The sequence below is a fragment of the Micromys minutus genome (assembly GCF_963924665.1).
Source record: "Micromys minutus genome assembly, chromosome: 26".
NCBI classification, from domain to species: Eukaryota; Metazoa; Chordata; class Mammalia; order Rodentia; family Muridae; genus Micromys; species Micromys minutus.
The window spans coordinates 27,882,388-27,899,173 of NC_137961.1; positions in this window are offsets into that span (position 1 = coordinate 27,882,388).

Here is a 16,786-nt window from a genome sequence, read left to right on the forward strand (position 1 = left end):
ACCTGCTTTTATAAATTAAAATAAATAATGTGATCAATACAAGGCATGCTAAGAATGCCTTAAACTACTATGTAGTGTAATTTTCAAAGACACTGAAACAGGATAGCAACGTGACAACACTGACAATTCAGAAAGCAAAAAATACAGAGCGAAATTTGAAATTTGCTAAGGAAATAGAGAAATGAAAAGATTCAGTTTATTATTCTTTGAGGTTAAGAAAAAGAAAGAATTTAGAGTTTTAGCCAAATAAAAGATTGTTATGAATAATGAGGGAAAATATTTCCTAAAATATTAATAAAATCTTGAACTATGGCAAGAACTGTGTATTTTGTACTGTGTGGCAAAGCATCAATCAGGGTCTTCACTGAAACACTGCAGAGAGCATGAGGAGAATGTGTGGGCTTTGATGCTACGTTATAAAAACACTTGATGAAAATGGTTGCTTAGAAAAAGGAAAGACGTGAGGTCCAGTAAGAGAGTAAGAGATGCTTAAAATTATTTATTCAGTCATCCAACTTAAATCTTATCTTCATTTTCTTTCTTAAGGTGTCAGTGGGTTTCCTCCATGTTGAGAACAGGAATTCAAATGGGTTGGTAACATTCCTTTCAAGTTTTGTGCATTTTTGTGTCTTTATTTTGAGGTGACTCTTTTATTCTTTTACATGTTTTTATTTTGATTTTTATTTATGAATTTTAATTAATAAATGTCAGTTATATGGATTGATATTTAAAGCATGACATTTTTTATACATAGAGATATCAAGCTTTAAGTACAGCCTCCTAACTGACTGAATTCTTAATTTCCCTCCTCTCTCTTCTGTCTACTCTAATAGTGCATGCATGTATACACCCACATATTCATATACACATATTTATTATTGTTGTTTCATTCCAAGATAGGGCATTACTCTGTTGCCCTGTCTGTCCTAGCAATCAAGCCTTGAATTCACAGAGATCTGTGTTTTCCTTCCTCGAGAGTGTTGGTGTTAAATTTATGAGTCACTATTCTCAGATACACACACACACACACACACACACACACACACACACACACACACACACTGTTTATATATATATATATATAAACATCTTTACTTTAATTTTTATATATGAGTAAAAAGCACAAAGTTCTTGTCATTCTATATTTAAGACCATATTTTTCATCATTCTGTCTTCTACAAGAATTATATATACATATAAATAATTGTAAATGTATAAATATAATTAAAAGGTACTCTATTTGTAGGCAGACAACAACTTTTTGATGCACTAATATGTTTATAAGAATCTATACTGATTTTATGTCTTAGCTATTGTGAACAGCTTGCTTAGGAAATAACTTAGGACATACCTGGATTATTTAGTTTAAGCTGCTTTGGTGCTGTTTGTTTTTAAGAGCTTTCACATTGATTTATAGTTGTTCTACTCCTTCACCTTACCCTGAGTAATGCTAGGTTATAGTCTTGTTAGAGAGAGTTATGAATCCAGGTCTGACTTTTGGATTTAGGAAGCCATAGAATTTTACAAGCAGTAAAAATATTCAATTGAATTTGTCTTTTGTATAAAAAAAAATGTTTCAGAAGGGAAGGTCAAGACATCGGTAATATATAACTTGAAGTATTTTGATGGTTTAGATCATGAAATTAGATACTTGAGGTAATGAAAATAACTTACAGGCAAAACAAATTTATATTTGATTGTTCTTGGTTGGCCTTAAAAATAATAAAGACAAATATTTTTCCAATTCTTTTATCTTTTGCAATTGGATGCTGTTTTTGTTTAATGACTTCACTGGATTGAAAAAGTTCTACATTTTATGAAATAAAAGTTTGACGTACATATTGAGCCTGAAGTAGAACTTAAAGTCCAGGTAGTAGGATATTTGGTCCACAGTTTGATTTTGATAATCTGCACTGGCAGATTTTATAAGTCACTGGGGTACAGATGATAAATCCAAACTCACATCCAGTGGCAGACCTTACCTTTGCCCTTTTATCCATATTAATTCATTTAACATTCTGAAAGTTTTGTTGGGTAGATCACAATGCCCACTTCCTACTTTTTGTTACTTCAGGGGTCTGTGGACTTGAACACATGATCAGTATGAATTATCAATGTGATCATGACAAAATCCAGGAAAAGCTACACTTTAGAAATCAGAGCTATTCAGACATTGAATAAATTAGAAAGGGGGTGACATGCCAAAAACAACAACAACAAAATCCTAACTTTACAAATTATTGTATCCTAGAATGAAAAAGAAGAAGAGTTTGGATTTCTAATAAATGTTTGACTCTTCCAATAAATGCTGAAAGTTCCAGAAAACTGTGACCTACTATTTATCTTTTCTTGGCATCTTTAGTTTAAAAATAACTCTTAGAAAACAAATCACACAAAATCAAAAACAAAAAAAAAAAAAAAAAAACAAAATCAAAACAAGAAACGTATGGTGAATTGAGCTCTAAGATTGATTGGAATCAATTCAAAATTAATATTGGCAAAAGGACTAAATCAGGATGTGTAGACATCTGTTTGAAAGATATTTTTGAGTCGTTCAGATGAATACTACACACTTTGAAGGAAAACAAGAGTTATAATGATGACTTTGCCATGCATTAAATGAGATTAGTAACTACAATATTTATTACATGGTGCCTGTATATTTCAAGAGAGGGTATCAGATCTTCTGAAGTTGGACTTACAGATGGTAGTGAGTCACTGGTAGATTCTGGGAACTGAACTTTAGTCCTCTGCAAGACTACTAGCCTTCCTAAACCAAAATGGATTTGTGATACTTTAAGATAAGTAGTTAGTGTTCATTAATGATGGATATCAATGATATTATTGTATTATATTATTATTCATGTATTTACATATATTTATTCATGTTTTTACATATATTTGTGTGAATTTACACTAGGAGGGGGTTGACTGGAGGCAGAATGTTCCACAAATCATATAATATTTGAATTGGTAAATAAATAAGAATTCACTATATATCGTAAAGTATTTGTGTGTTCTAGCACAAAGCTAGGGCAGAAAGATCTTCTTTTAATGAAAATATGGCCACTTTAGAAATATCCTCTTATAATACAGGTCTACATTAAAAAGAAGAGTGATAAATGAAAATGAGGAAAGGAAGGAAGGAAAGGAAGAGATTAAGAAAGAAAAGGCTAGGCACAGTTATAGCTCCCTCTTGCCTGAAACAGTTTCCAAGAATATACTACATTTTTTAAAAGTCTGCTTAAATGTCACTCAGGAAGTGCTGAATTAAGCAATGGAAAGGCTTCTTTTATAAAGGTTTTCTTAGAACTCAATGAGAACATGGCACAGCCATTTCCAAAAACATACTGATCTTGTAGTTTTCTGAGCACAGCACTACTTCTGAGGGAACAGTGGATTAGAAAAGGAAGACTCAATGAGCCTCCCACAGATGTTCAACTGTTTGGCTACTTTTCAAAAGACTATGGCTTTTGGATCATGTAGAAATGTGTTTCACTTCTTTCTGATATTAGATATCACTGGAGAAACATAATATTTTGTTCCACATTTAATTTTTTATGTTTGTAAACTGCAGGGTGGGCAAAGTACAGCTGGTTCTAGACCTCACATATAACTAATGTTTGTTTTATTTTGTATGACTCTAAAATACAACTTAAGATAAATGTAATCAAAGAATTTAGATGGCTGTGTTATCAGCCACTAATCACATTTTCTTCTAATATTCTTCTAATATGCACATAACATGATGTTGTTTTGTTTTCAAAGTGAAGAATAAATTAAACTCAGTAAGAATGTGAATCATACACAAGGACTCAAAGGATGGTAGATATAACTCTCAGAAAAAAATCATCTAGATAAAAAATATCCACAGAAACTTTCTCAATATACACAATAAGACTGTATTACAGTATATTTAGTATTAATCAATAGCCAGGATAACATTGATGGCAGAGCACAGAATCCTGTAAAGCAGCAGAAATACATCTCTAGAGATCAATGTACCTATGAATAGATAGCATTACAATCAGGCAATATGGAAAAATATCCAACAGTTTATCAAATGTTGAAAAGATATGCAAACACCATAGAAATGATACTAGGCTTTGAATAAAGCCTGTTCCAGACTTTAATTAACTCTAGCAAGGAAACAAACTCAAACATTTATAGAGACATACAAATATTTTCATCCAACAAATGGAAAAACATCCAGAAAATATAATATCTAATACAAAATAGATGTTCATGCAAGTAGTCAGAACAGGTATTGAAACATGTGGGACATTTTTAATGTTCTAATCCAATTCTAGAGATAAGATTATTACCACTTTAAAAAAAATGGACCCCATGAGATTATCCATGTACCAGAGAATGCCAAAGAAAATATACGTAATTGAAATAAGTCAATAGCAATGCTCTGGTGTGGAAAAGAAATGCAAGCAATAAACTGATCATTAGTTAGCTTTGAAGAAGGCTTCAAGCCATCTGACATGTGTGCTTTAGAAGTATGTACAGAAGTAGAACATATAAGGGAATGGGAATCATGTTAATAGGCAAGGATGAAAACATTTTAGGTGTGGTGATAGTCATAAATGTACAGAAGCAAGATGTTCAAAATGTTGTATGTGGATATCAAAATTATTAAATATATAAATATCAATAAATAAATAAAATATTAAATAAATAAAGGCATATAACTAAGGAGAAACAAGGAAGTGGCTAACATTGGGGATGACTTAAAGTGCTTAAATCCAAATCCTTTTCCCAGTGAAAGCATCTTGGCCACTAGGAACAAAAGGAACACTTTCTCAGACACATGGCAATGGCAGTGGCAGGCACATTTAAACCAATGAATGGACACCGCAATAGTGTGGAAAGGTGAAGAGGGGCATGTCATCTGTTCAGGAGAAAACCTGTCCTAGAAACTAACTCTTTAGTTAAAACCAAAAACCAAATTATTATTTGTGTTATAACACATTTAGAAGTAAAATGTATGACAAGAGCCTGAAGATTTAAAGAAAAGAACAAAACTGTAATTTTTGTACCATATGTGAAGTGTCATAGGATCATTCGAAGGGTGGTTGCAATAACGTTCAAACATATGTTTTAAATCATGAAATAATACCAGAAACAAAGACTTTTGGCAGTCAGCTAATAATAGAATCTCTCTCCCCCTCTCTCTCCTCCCCTCCCCCTTGCCCTCCCTTTCATCCTTCTTTCCTTTTTGTCTTATTTATCACTGTGTGCTCAAGGGTTTGCTTCCCTGCCAATTATTCAGGAGTCACATGTATAAACCAAACACATTTAGGTGGCATAGTCCTAAACTGAAAGACCTAGTTTCTCTGAAGGTGGGTTCTCATATCATCGTATGCCTCCTAAGACCTTACTGTAGCTGGTTCTTTTCCTGTAAGGACTGAAAGAGAGGGAAAGCAGGAGGAAATTAACCGAGGGAAAGCAAAGTCAGCAAATCTCAAAACTCCTCAAAGGGGGCTTTTAATACAGAAAATTTGATAATGTTGAGTTTCTATTTACTACTAGACATCACATTAAAATTTAGGAGAATTATATTCTACATTATATGAAGGAAAACATGAAATAATTCGTTCTGTTATCCTAAGATATGCAAACAAGTCTTAATCAACTTATGTACATTTCAATTATGAAGATGAAAAACTAGTTAATTTGCTACATCAACATTATAGATATTTTTAGTCACCAAGTAAGTTAATCAATAGCAGAAAATGATAAGGAATTCTCTTTCGATAAACTTGAAGCCCAACCTAGATTTACAAAAGGAAAACAAACTAATATTTCTCATCAAAAATCAAAAGTAGAGATGTATAGCTAACATGCACAAATAAGCAGACATACACAAAAGTGTAGAGTGTCGCTCTTGCGTTGTCAAGATGCAAAACTAGGCATTTGAAGACGCAAAGTGTCACTGGGAAAGTGAGAAAACACATCCCTCCTCCCCAAACGAGACAGCTTTAAGACTCCACGAGTACGTGTTCAGTTCAAAGAAATATAATAATTGTGCACATATTAATAAAAAATCTACACTATTGCCAGCTTGGCACTGACTGGCGGTCTTGGTCTGTTCCCAGTCCGGTGCACAGCCCGAGATCGAGACCATATGGTTTCTCTAGCCAACATCTCTCCCACCAATGTTGGCTCTGCCTCGCCAGATTGCTGAGATCACTCTCTTGGTCCCCGTGGCCAGCTGCTTCCAAACCACTCCACACTCCCAAATTTCTTCTGCTACCGGGGGCGCACTCTGACTATCCCATGCTCCGCTGTGACACCTTGGCCCTGAAAATCAGTCTTTACCCAATCTTCCTGTTCTAAATCCTGCCCAAATTCTGCCCCGGCTATGTTCTTTTCCTCCAACCCACCTGAGGCGCTGCAAAATGGAAAACACCAGGCAAACATAGTCCAGAATTAACAAGTAACACAACCTGTGGGAGTGGAATCTATCGTCCTAAATTCATGAGCTATTCTATGTTAGGAATAGTACAGTGGTGTGGTCTCTGGTGGATTCCACTTTCAGATCTAATAAACCCTGCTCTACCTGGTGCTTCCTTTTGCTCCTCCCTACCCAGCGATTGGCTTCTTGTCAACTTTATTATCCAATCAAAATACTTCTATAGATCCAGGTTGGCATAGTTGTGGCTGTAGGCTGAAAGTTGTTAAGACCCTGTCAGTCTCAGATAAGTTCAATGTGAGTAAAACATTTCATGTTTATTGTACAAATCGAATGTCTGTGTTGCTGAAGGAAACCCATTCAAGCCAAGAGGATATCCATGTGCAAATCACAGTGTAGTTTGTGAAATTGTATTCACCTCTAGGCCAATTAAAGGACAAAGGAGCACACTATTGAGTTGCTAAAAGACAATTGAAAACAATGAATTAATAAAATAAATGCTAGAAAAAAATTAATTTCTAAAGCACTCTGGGACCTGTTGGGACTAGTAGCTGCAATAGAATTTACAATATATTAGATGCTTTGTTGGTGAACTCACTTAATGCACTGGTGTTTAGCAAACTGACTTATTTATTTTTTTCCAAAGATTCTTTTAATTTTGTGTTTTGATGTGTATGGCTTTTAACTTGGTTTCCTCATAGCCAATGTTGAAATTCTAACCTTCAAGATAATAGTATAAAAAATGAAAGACTTTGGGCCATAACTAGTGCCCCAACAAATGTAACTGATGTCTTTAGAAGAGACCATGGAAAGATAGGCAACTTCCCCTTTGTATGAGGACCAGATATCCTTTGAGCTTTCCAAATTATGGTCCATTCACATAACCAGTACTCCATTTCTTTCATTGTATTGTGCACATCACATTTAAATAAACACTTAGCAAGTGTGTTCTGTGGAGTCTGACTGTCCTTTTCAACAACAAATGAAAGAACATAATTTATATATTAACTACTCGCATAGAGAGCATTTAGCAAAGTAGAAAACTAAGTAACATAGTATTTTATCAATCACATTACTCCTATATATATACTAAAACTTAGGCACAAGCAATAAACAGCAAATTTTGCAAGGATAAATAGGTATATAGAGATAAACAGACATCAGAGAAAATGTCAAATCATTGTAGAAGGATTCAGTGAAGTCTTTCAAAAGAACTTTTCAGGCAGATAGCACTCTTTGCATCTACCCGAGAATTCAATGCAAGTTTCTAAGATATACTTTTCAAATCATGTCCACTGCGTATTCAATTATGAGTTTGATAGTTTCTATACATTTTAGTATAGTTTCTATAGATCATTTATTCATGTGTCTTTAATTGGTAGCTACATATCAGAACAACTTATCACAGATACACAATAAAATTAACTTTGTATTCTGAAAAACTTACTCACTGATAAATCTGCAGCACAAGTCTGGCATCCAAGGCTCAGAAACCATTTTACAACAGGGATTAGAAAATTCATGAGCCAAAGGAAAAGAAATTTGGCTGTAAGATTGTATGTCCTAGAAATGTGGGAAGCCATACCAAGGAATTTAGCATGACTACCTAAGCATGTTCTGAACAAGTGCAATAAAAGTAGACATGCCAATATGAAAGCAGGAAATGTCACAGGGCCTCAAATCTATACAAACAGCTATAGATCCCCAGAAAACACAGAACAGGAGACATAGACATCTCCAAAAGAACACTGGGTATTCAATGTAAAATGGACAGTTCTGAAAAACATAATACAAGTAACAGGCAACTGAACAGGTTGTACTTAAATATCCAGGAATGTGGGCCTGTATATGTTTGTGTGTAACAACAGTTAGTGAAAAGGAGACCATTCATTTGAAACAGTGCAGTCAGGGGGTTACATCAGAGGATTTAAATGGAGGTACAGAAAGAATAGAATTATATAATTATATTATAACCTCAAAAATGATTTAAAAAAGAATTAGTTGGAGCAAAACTTAAAAGTAAAATTTGAAAGAGCTCTCTTGGAATTTAGTTCTTTACCCCAAATCCCTTTCTCTCAGAGAGCAATGTCTGCAGCTTGAAAATAACACATCACACGTTTGAGACACACCAGATGGTCTTTCCAGGAAAGTTGGGAACATCTTTCTCTTTCACAAAATCCTTTGGAAAATCAACTCAAACTTATTTTCCCTGTTAAGAGGAAATAAAGAGCTAAAATCTTTCAAGCTTTGGAATTTCTGTGACATTAAACTTTAGTTTGTTAATTTTAAAAATAAGATGTTACACATTTTTTTCTTTCTAGAGGAAATCGCAACTCCAACCTTGTGGTTTAAATTTCACTGAGTATCTATTTGGGAATAGATGTGTACTGGCAAGACTATTTTTCTAAAGATATTTTTATTAATTCTTGGAGAATTCCATACATCTTACTCTGTACATTTTCACAGACTTTCAGGTTTCCTATATCTAACACCATTCCATACTCACTCTACATTGTACCCACAACCCCCATTAATGATTATTACACAGTTTTGTTTGTGTCTAAGCGTTAGAACTACCAGTGACGATAACTTTAAAGAAAACTAATTTCCCACCTTCTGGAAGCCAACAATTACCAATAGTTCCTCACCATTAAAAAAATAAACTAGTCTATTTCTTATACAGTTTGGGGACTAAGTGTTTATGACTAGACAGGTGATAGGCTTTAGGGGAGACCCCCCACTCTTAGAGGAATAAACTGATGCATAACCACTTCTTGTCGTACCTACAAATTAGTGCATCGCTAAAAACTCAGCAGAGAAGTCTCAGTTTCACTAGCTGGCAATAGATGTTGAGGCTCACACTGGGCAAGGTTAAGAAAATAGTAATTATCGAATAATCAGCTTGGGAAGAGAAGCCCATATCACTTTTTCTTCCTCTCAGATCTCTATGCTCATTGTGAAAGAGGGATCAGAATAAAACCAGAGTGAGAGGAGTAGTGGTAGGTGAATACAACAAAACAGTATGTTCAGGACTCAATGATACAGTTGCACCTACGACTGCCTAGCTAATATGGCAGAACATGTAAGGCCTGCATAATGTCCAGCCACACAAAATCGGATGGATACGGTGGGTAAGGCATAAATACATATTTGGGGAATGTATTATTGAATACTAATGCTTACCTTTCCTATGCTTTTGCCACAATAAACGTCTAAGAAATAGTGTATGAAAATAAAAATGTGTATGAAAAATAAAATACAGTAAAAGTAAAAATAAAAACTTTAAAATAATAGATTACTTAAAAGATTTTCTTTTCCTTTCCCTCCCCTGCTCCCCTCCCCCAGTTAGGTTTGATTTGGTTTTTCTTTTGTTCCATTTTGGTTTCTGAAGACAGGGTTTCTCAGCATAGAAACCTGTTTGTCTATTCCTGCTGCCCTGGAACATAGAGATCCCACTGCCTTTGCCTCTTAAGTGCTGGGATTAAAAGTGTGTCACCAGAACCTGGCTATAATTTTCAAAGATGTTTAGCATCTTATATTATCCTTGAAGATCATGCAGTTTGACCTCAGACCACTGAAAGGTAGTTCAGTAAGTAGAATTTAGTTCTAAAGGCAGGAAGATAATTTAAACAGAACTAAGAGAGGACAGAAAAGAAGCACAGGGAAAGATCCTGATGATTTCTGCAGCTGACCCTTCAGAAGTAATGGATGTTCAGAAATGTAGTAGACATGCTCGTCACTTAGGGCTAACATAAACTATGGATCAATAAATCAAAACAAAGCAATTTGGTAAATAAAGAATGACACCGTTTAATCCAGGTTTCTTAATAAAGTGCCTTGAAGGCTAGAAAATACAAATCGCACAAACTTGTTTCAACTTGGAAAGTGAATTCCACAATCATGGTTTCAGAGTGTTTACAGTGGTAACTATGGAAACTTAAAAATCACTGCTCGGAACACTCACGGGCAATATTCCACGGGGCGCAAAAGAGTGATGTGATGAATATATTCTAGATTTTGATGTAAACATTTTGCCCTTGTTTAAGTAATTGATTATGTACTTATGAAGACAGTACTCAGAACTGGAGTGTTGGTTCCGTGGTTAATCACATTGGCTGCTTTTCCAGAGGATCTGGGTTTAATTCCCAGTACCCACATGGTAGGTCACAGCTATCTACAGATCCAGTTTCATAGAATCTGATAACTTCATGCAAGCAAAATGCCAATGTACATGAAGTATGAATAAGAAAATAAATCATAAAAAGAAGGCAATACTCAATGCAGTCATCTAATAATTCAATCTTCTTTAGGATAAAATCCCAGCTACTTTCTCACTTCTCTCACACACAGTGTATTGCTTAATGTATTTTTCAAATTTTAACAAATATGGGGTGCAACCCCTTAAACTAGGTAGATATTTGTCTTATCCAATGAGGTAAGACTATAATTTATATTCACGAAGTAGAATAGATCATTTTAGCAGTCACTTGCAAGCCGAACAAAACTACCAAGTGAATCTGCTGTCCTTTGTCATTTGCAAAGATGCCTTTATAATGTCATTTAAACTTGATTACTAGAAGTTCATCTCCAAAGTAGCTTCTTATGTTTCCTGAAATCTCACCATCTTTTTAGAAACTCGAATTCAGTTTGGCAACGTCCAAACATGTGAAAATCTTTTTGTAGTTTTAGCTCTTAAAGAAAAGAAGTAGAGGCCCTGTGGTTCTATATCTGAATTTCATGGGCTGTTATCCACAGAAAAAATAGAGTGCCCTGAGACACAGCCTCCCTAAAACCACTTGCACATTACTTATAGTAAATAGATAGGCGGGTGAGACCCTGTGAGCAGCACAGCTGGTAGACCTGTGTTCTTTAGTGGTGCATTGAAGAGGAAGAAAAGAAGATGCTGTAGCAGCAGGCTCTTTGAGGCTATAAATACTTGGTAAACCTTCAGTAATTCACGGAGGAAAGATGGTATTCCTCTTATGTATCTTAGCTCATGGGATGCACATCAGAGGTCTGCAGGCCTTCATCCCTGACCTACTGTCAAACCTTTTGTAGAAATGAGATGACAAGGAATCAGCTAGTGATGCTCTGGGCTGAGTAAGTCTGCCACTTTGAGCTCTAAGTTATTGAAACCTACTTTAAAGTTATTATTAGTTTCAGCTATACATTTATAATACAGAAATATCACAATGTATATAACATCTGTTCAATCAATTATTTTCATGTATAACAATTACATTAGTAAAAATTATTAAAGCAAAAATGTCACTCGAATAATTTTATGAGTCAAATCTGCTTTTGCATGAAAGAAAGCTAATACTTTTTTTTGTCAGAAAATAAACTGCAGACCTGTCAAGGATGGATCATGTCTTAATCCCAGCATTAGGAAGGCAAAAACAGATAGATCTTTGAGAGTTTGAGGGCAGCCTGATCTACAGAGGAAGTTCCAGGACATCCAGGGCTACAATAATAAAGCCTGTATCAAAAATACAATAGATATATAGGCAGGCAGACAGACAGAAAGATAGACAAACAGGCATACAGACAGACAGACAGACAGAAAAAATAGATAGATGGATAGATCGATAAAGAAAGGCTTTATTAATGGGGAAAAAAGTTTCATCATTTTCTTACAGATGCAAAATATCAAAGGCAAATTTGGAAGAGTTTGGTTTTCCTGACTTTTCCAGGATTTTGCCCATTTGTAGGGCATCAATGTAAACAGGGCATTAATGTGAATAACTATCCTCTAACTTTTCAGTGACCATTAGTCTCAAAGTGGAACCCAACCCCAAATAGGTTTTCCTAAAATCTTCACATCATTAAGAAAATGTAGGTAATTAAAGCTTTACAGTATATCTTAAACTTTGAAATAGTAATTTCTTCATCATCTTCCCCAACACAGCTTTGTAAATCCAGGGTCTTTTGTAGTTCCATGTGAATTTAGGGGTACTTCCCTGTTTCTGTGGGGGTTGTAGGAATTTTGACTGGAAATGAAATTAATTTGGACATTCTTGATAGGATGATCATTTTGACAATATGAATTCCTTCAATCCATGAACACTGGAAGTTTTTCCATTCCCAAGAGTCCTCTTGAATTTGTTCAGAGATTCAAAACTTTTCAATGGAGAGGTATTTTACTTCCTGGTTTTTATTTATTCTAGGATATGTCATTCCGGTGAGCTATTATAAATAAAAGTGATAATTTCCTCATCATATTTTGTAGGCAGTGCATAGAAAAGCTGTTGATGTTCATGAGTTGACTACCTATCCTGATACTTTGATAAAATTAGTATTTTTATAAGTTTTCTGATGAAAAAATTTTGAGACTGCTTATGAACAGGTCATGAAAAAATAAAATTATACTTATAACAAAGACCAAAGGTTAAAACCTAATGAATTAAAGACCAAAGACATTAATGTGAAGACTGAATCATTGAAACTTCTAGAAGAAAATACAGACAGTATAAGAAAGGAGTAGTAAAGCACATTCTGTATTAGGTACTCCATTTGTCCAGCAACTAAGATGACACTTGAAAAGGGGAACCTTATAACGTTAACATGCTTCCTTCTGCACAGCTAGAGAAACAATCAATTAAGCTAAGAGGAAGCCCACAGGGAAAGAAGACTCTTCTGAGCTGCAAATTAGACAGAAAATTAACATCCAGAATACAGAATGACTCAAAGAAACAAAGATTAACAAAGATAGCGGGATTCTAAAATGTGCTATGAAGCTCAAAAAGAGTTCTCAAAGAAGAAATAAAATTATGGTAAAGAAATATCTTCAAAGGCATTCAACATGCTCAGCAATTAGAAAAATGCAAATTAAAACAACTTTTGAGATTTTGTCTTCCAAGAATGACAATGGCTGAGAGCGCAATGGCTGACATCAAATGTGAGGAAGGGGAAAGCCTCATTTGCTGTTATTATTAAGATTGCAATCTATGCAGCCACTCTAGGAGTCAACACAGAGAATTTTCAGAATAGCAAAAAAGTAAAGAAGTAGTCTCCCACTGACCTGGGAACAACACTTCTTGGCATATCTAAAAATGTCCACATTACAGAAATTCGCTCAGACATCTTCATTACTAGTCTATTAACAATAGCAATTGAGAAATGGAATCAACCTAAATGTCTTAGATCTGGTGAATTAATAATGAAAATATGATCTAACTACACATGGAATACAGAAATAGATTTCTATAGAAAAGTAAAATTATGAACTTTTCAGGTAGATGATGGAACTGGAAAATATCATAATAAGTTTATTAGTACAAATTAAGATAGACAAAAGATGAATATTGTCTCTAATTGTGGTTACTAATTCCAAGTCATTAGCTTTGAGTATATATTCTGGAGTAACTGCAAGAACAAGGAGATTATGAAAGGAACATGGTGGTTGTAGTGGTGAATGATGAGGAGGGATTGTCAGAATATCAGTGTTATCAAAACAATTCTTTTAAAATTTTCTTTAACGGAGAATTGGCATAGAAAAAAATACAGAAGGGGAGGAAAAAGGGAAAATAAAATAACACTAAATATATTTGAGAAGTTGTAAGGAACAATATTATTTTGATCTAAAATTGCATTATATACACATATATTTATCCATATGTGTGTGAGTGCACATGTGTGTGTTATTGAAAATGCTACACCAGAGGTTAAAATAATAATTAAAACCCAGTATCAGGGATGATAAATCTTCCATTGACCTGTTAGTTGGAGGATTTCAAAAGATACCAAAACAGTGCATGCTATGGCCATGTCACTGACTTGACTCTGAGGTTGAAGGTAACTTCTTATTACTGAAGGTAGCATGCAATTTGAACACAGCACTTGGAATAACTAAGATGGATCTTACCCACCACTTTCTCTCAAAGGACTAGCTATCATGGAATAGGAAGGTGCCATGTTAATTGTCAATGGAGACAATTAACAAATAATCCTACCAATTTTTGTGTCTATAAACAACAGTAATAACTGATGTAGGAAGACATCTGAAGAAGTACAACAGTGGCATTTATTTCTAGGCAGTAGCCAGCAGGTATCAAATTAGACTGAATTTATGTCTGATAATGAGAATCTAGCCAACTACCTACACCTGACTAGTTTGGCCAAGGAATCTAGAGAGAAACCTATCCCTATACTTTCCTACCATTATAATGTCTAACTGCACTCTAAACACCCATCTTTATATTTTCAGATAAGAGTAGCTCTTCCCCCCTTATCTGAAGACAGATGATATTGCAGGAAGCCACAGCTAATCAAAATACTAAGAACTACTGACCAAGAGATTTCTGTTCACAATTGATACATATACAACAAAGCCTCTACCTCTAAAGCTTAGTAGATGCCATGAAAAAGAAGGTAGAAAGACTCGAGGACTATGAAGTGTTATCTACATACACTAGAAAATCTGCACCTAAGAGTAAAGAACATGGCTGCCGAAGAAGACATGAAAATGGTAATAGCTATCATGTCTAGGCACTTGTGGGAAATCTTACCAGGTCTCATCCTTTGTTCAGATGAAAACCTGAAGAAAATGACCTCTGAAATGGGAGAATTATTTTTGCCCAAGGATGAACTTTGTAATTACTTATCCTATACTGAATGGTTAGTCCTAAGACATATTTACTAAACATATACACAAAATGGACTCAGTAGATCATATTTATATTATCCTAGACACAAACACATACACACAATTTCTCAGTAATGCGAGTGAAAAATAATTATTTGGAAAGGGAGTAAGCAGGATATTGGAAGGCCTAGAAGCAGAAAGCAGAAAGATGTAACCATATTTTATATGAAATTAAAACCATAAAAAATTAGGGTTAGAAAATAGCATTCAGCGTTTGCAATATGAAAGCATGATTTTTGTAGTTTCAACTTCTGAAAAGCATGCACAACTCTCATATTACTGATGTGGGTGATGTAGAAGGTATTTGTGGTTTGTATACTTACCATTCATAAATGGTATGTGTTTAGATATTTCAAGTTGAGTCCCAGATTTCAATTTTGTGTGGTTTTGTTTTATATCCTCTAATAATTACTTTTGTTCACTCATTTTTCTGAAATGATCCTAGCAGAAGGTAGGTGTTCATATAAACTTTAAGATTGTGTTTGAATTTTCTAAAGATTTTTCAGTATTAATTTAAAATAAACATATTTTCTAGTTTTCTTGTTTATGATGTCATGCATTCATTTTACAAACCTAGTAAAATAATATAAAATAATGTAAAACTCAGACATTTTATCTGCACTTATTTTAATTATTCTTTTATTTTAAATACAATAATTTTGTATTATAACTTCAGCACATATTATCTATCAGAAAATCTTCAGTAAATTATCTCCTTGCAATAACATAAATTATTTATCTAATTATCAATTTTGACTTTTTTTCTCTAGTTAATTTGTATATTCTTTCCATCCACAGTCGACAGATATTAACACACATGGACAAACATATATAAAATGTCGGTTGCAATTTTTTGTGTAAAGACAGATGTAAAGTTCAATGTAAAGGAAAGGATAATTTCTTTGTCATAAAACTCAGCATCTGCCAGTGAATACTGACACTATTACCCTTAGAATGTAATTTTGATTCCAATTATTATTGGAACCTTTATTTTCTACTTACTCTGATTAAGATAAATAAGACCATGAAGAGAATAGATTTTTATGTTATCAATGATTTCTAAATATCAAGTTATATTATTACTTTATTCAAATCAATTATTTTTGTCTTACAATAAACATCTTAAATAGCATAATTTAGATCATATTTTTACTAAATAAAAATAAAAAAATATAGATAAATATATGTGTTCAAAGTCCCATGAGTATATGGTGATTTATCCAGAAATCTACTTATTATTGTCTAAATATATAATTATATCCATTGAATTTTACCATAAGAACACAAATACCTCACCTATAGCAGTTCTTTAATGAGGTTTTTCTTTTGAGAAAACAAATGAAGAAACAATAAAGGAAAGAATGCAAAACTTCTAAGTAGTTTTATTTTATGAAGCATATATTTTTTATTGCTATCAATCAATCTCCTTACTAAAAGAGTTTGGGGAATGTAAGAATCAGGTTCCGGGCAAGCAGGAATTACTTGAGATTTGTATGGGGAAAAATCAAGGAAACTTTTGCTATACTATTTTTTGAGTAATGCCACAAAACACACACACACACACAGACACACACACACAAACACATTCACATCTCAGTATGTGAACACTTGCTGCTGTTCATAAGAGTTTCTTAACCAAACTTTCACATGTTTAATCAGTTTACTTTCCTAACTCTAAATTTACACTAGGTTGCTTGAACACTGTTGTTGAAGAATGTTGC